At 41.4% G+C, this 3,168-nt stretch overlaps 1 long non-coding RNA gene across 1 annotated transcript; it reads left to right on the forward strand.

Moving 5' to 3' along the window:
- The first annotated feature begins 905 nt into the window (after window positions 1-905).
- Window positions 906-2,771, forward strand: LOC139839526 (uncharacterized). Its single transcript, XR_011756977.1, has 3 exons — window positions 906-1,065; window positions 1,707-1,761; window positions 2,602-2,771. It is a non-coding gene; the product is annotated as an uncharacterized lncRNA (long non-coding RNA).
- Window positions 2,772-3,168: the final 397 nt, after the last annotated feature.

The raw sequence follows: 3,168 nt of genomic DNA on the forward strand, positions 1-3,168 counted from the left end.
CCTTGTCACCAACTTGGAACTCTATGTCCTTCCGTCTAACATCGACGTAACTCTTTTGATGACTTCGAGCCATTCTCAGTTGTTCCTGAATCTGTAGGACTTTCTCAATTGTCTCCTGAATAATCTCAGGACCTGTCAACTGACTATCTCCCAATTCGCTCCAATAAACGGGAGATCTACACTTTCTTCCGTACAACGCTTCGAAAGGTGTAGCTTTAATGCTTGCATGGTAGCTGTTATTGTATTAGAACTCAGACAGTGGTAAATACTTATCCCATCCGTTTTCGAAATCAATGACACACGCTCTCAACATGTCCTCAAAAGTCTGAATAGTTCGTTTGCTCTGGCCATCTGTCTGGGGGTGATATGCTGTACTCATATCTAAACGGGTCCCCATTCCTTTCAGTAATGATTGCCAAAACCTGGAAGTAAATCTGCTGTCGCGATCGGATATAATAGATATAGGCACTCCATGCCTAGAGACGACTTCCTTAATGTAGATCTGAGCCAACTTCTCCATTTTATCAATTTCCCTTATCGGTAAGAAGTGTACGGACTTAGTGAGATGATCCACGATAACCCAAATAGTATCGTGACCTCCCACCGTTCTTGGTAGTTTCGTAATGAAGTCCATGGAAATACCTTCTGTAAGACCCGAATGTTTATCTTGCTTGGTTGTGTATTAAGACGTTCGAGATTGGGTTTCGCGGATTATTTATATAAAGTTTAAATGAAAAAGAATCTGTTTCAGAGAGGTCGCGCGCCGCGCGGGGTAGGGGCGCGCCGCGCCGTTTGCTGCTGACAGAATCCCTTGTTTTTTTTAATTGGCTTAAATGAAGGGCAAATGGGTAATTTCACTTGAGGCCGGATTTGTGAGACTTATGAGCTAGTTTGGATCAGTTTTGGATCCCATTCACATCCACTCATCATCTTCATCCATTTTTAGAGAGAGAGTAAGAGTTTAGAGAGAGATTGGAGGTTTTGGTGAGGAAGAAGCTCGAATCGTGCAAAGTCTCGGGTTTTAAAGTTGTTCCTTTCGTTCTCGGCTACACGGTGATAGTATTGGTAAGCTCAAACTCCGAATTTCAATTATCTAATTTGATATTCAAGTTAGGGTTTTGAGTTAATTAGTTGTAAAACCCTTTTATGTGATGAAATGGGTTTAGTGAAGCTAGTAATCGGGTTTGTTGTTAATTGTTGGTGGATTTTGGGTTTGGTGAACTAATTGGCCATGTTTAGAACGTTAATTTGAGTTTAATCACTTAAGTTAGTGATTATGGAAGTGTTGAAACCCATTTAGGGTATTTGGTTGACTAATTGTGACTTTGGGTCAAATTAGGGTTTGGTGGTGATTATGACCCATTTGGTGACTTAATGAGGTTTATGAACTTAAAATGGATTAAGTTGGAATATTAAACCGTGTTAAATGTGTTTTGGTGTCAAAATTGGTAGAGAATGAGATTTTGACCTTTATGGGTCAAAATTAGGGTTTAAGTGTCAAAATGGGTATGACACGTGCTTAACACTTGAGTTCGGGTTTAATTGGCGTATTAGGACCATTCTCACTTGTGTTAGTGATTATTGGTTAGTTTTGGGCACGGTTTGTGCTTGGAAGTGCATTTGGGTCGAAATTGCTTTAAGTGACGAATTGGGTTGATTTGTAAATCCACTCTAAGTATATTGTTGTAATTGTGATAATGGAATAGGTATTTTCCATTGGCGAGTTGCGGATTACTTGGAAGCTTTCTTCAAGACTTCAAGGTGAGTGATAATATCCTATGTGCATATGTATGTGTAGGATGGGTGCGGGTCGGGTGAAGTGATTCTCGGCTATAGAGCTCACTTCACATATAGATGGATTTGATGGACTTTTGTATGAGTCCAATTGGCACGGTTGTGCATTTTGGTTGACCATCTTTGGCGAAGTACACGTTCGTGTGTACATTATCACACGTGATTGTGATTTGGATGTTGTGGCCCCGATGTGGTGGATTATATAATCCCGTGACCGTGGGTTTGAGTTGGAGGAGTGAATCGCGTGTGGTTTCGGATTCACGATGACGCGTGTAGTTTCGGTCATCTTATCGAATGAATCTCGTGTAGTTCGGATTCATGGTGACTCGTGTAGTTCAGTCATCTTATTGAGGTAGTAATCTCGTGTGGTTTCGGATTACTAAGGCTCGTGTAGTTCGGCCAACCTCGATGTTGTGAAGATAGTAATCTCGTGTGGTTTCGGATTACTAAGGCTCGTGTAGTTCGGCCAATCTTCATTGTGGTATTTGGTTCTCGGTATTGGGTTAAGGTGTTAACCTTGTTCGTTTATATTGTTATATATTAATGTATTGTTGTGTTGTAGCTAACCCTCCGGGTGTAGCTATTTGGCGTTGTTCACATCGTCGTTGGTGAACTTATATTGTTATTGTATCTTTAGCTCGTTGCTTAGAGATCGTACGGTATGCTTAGTGTAGTGCCTTATATGGATGCCTCGGTATGCGGTATTTGTTATTTTGTGGCGTGTCCATTTTATACATATATATGTATGTAGTATATTATCATTCACTAAGCATTAGCTTACCCTCTCGTTGTTGACTCTTTTTATAGATTGCATGCGGATGGTGGCTCGGGTAAGCGCGAGGATTAGAGGACTTGCATAGTTTGCGTAGAAGGCTTGCTTTTGGATTTATTAGGATTGGGTAGCGTGTCCCCAATCGCCATGCTCGGCTTTGTTTTGTATTAAAAGTCTTATGGTCGAAAATTGTATTTTGGTACTTAAGGGGTAATTCGGGTCAATGTGGGCCCCGCTTCGTAAATTTGATTTTATTAATTAAACGTGCTAGTTTTTCATATATGAAGTCATGGTTAAAAGCGTTTTAGCTAAATGTGTCGGGAACTAGTCAAACATTTTCATTAAATTGACTTCCGGGGACAGCGGGCTGTCCAGGTGGTTTGGCGCGCCGCGCGGCCACCTGGCGCGCCGCGCAGATGGCCTGCACCAGAAAATTTTTTTTTTGTTTGAAATTTCGTCGTGTTTGGTCGGTTACGGTTTGGGTTGTTACAAGTGGTATCAGAGCATGGTCTAAGGGATTTAGGTGACTTGAGATAGGTGCCTAGACTTAGACTTTTGTGTGTGCTTAATTTGTTGTGGGACTTGTAGGATTACGGGTCGGA

This window comes from Rutidosis leptorrhynchoides, chromosome 4 (genome assembly GCF_046630445.1).
Source record: "Rutidosis leptorrhynchoides isolate AG116_Rl617_1_P2 chromosome 4, CSIRO_AGI_Rlap_v1, whole genome shotgun sequence".
Taxonomy (NCBI): domain Eukaryota; kingdom Viridiplantae; phylum Streptophyta; class Magnoliopsida; order Asterales; family Asteraceae; genus Rutidosis; species Rutidosis leptorrhynchoides.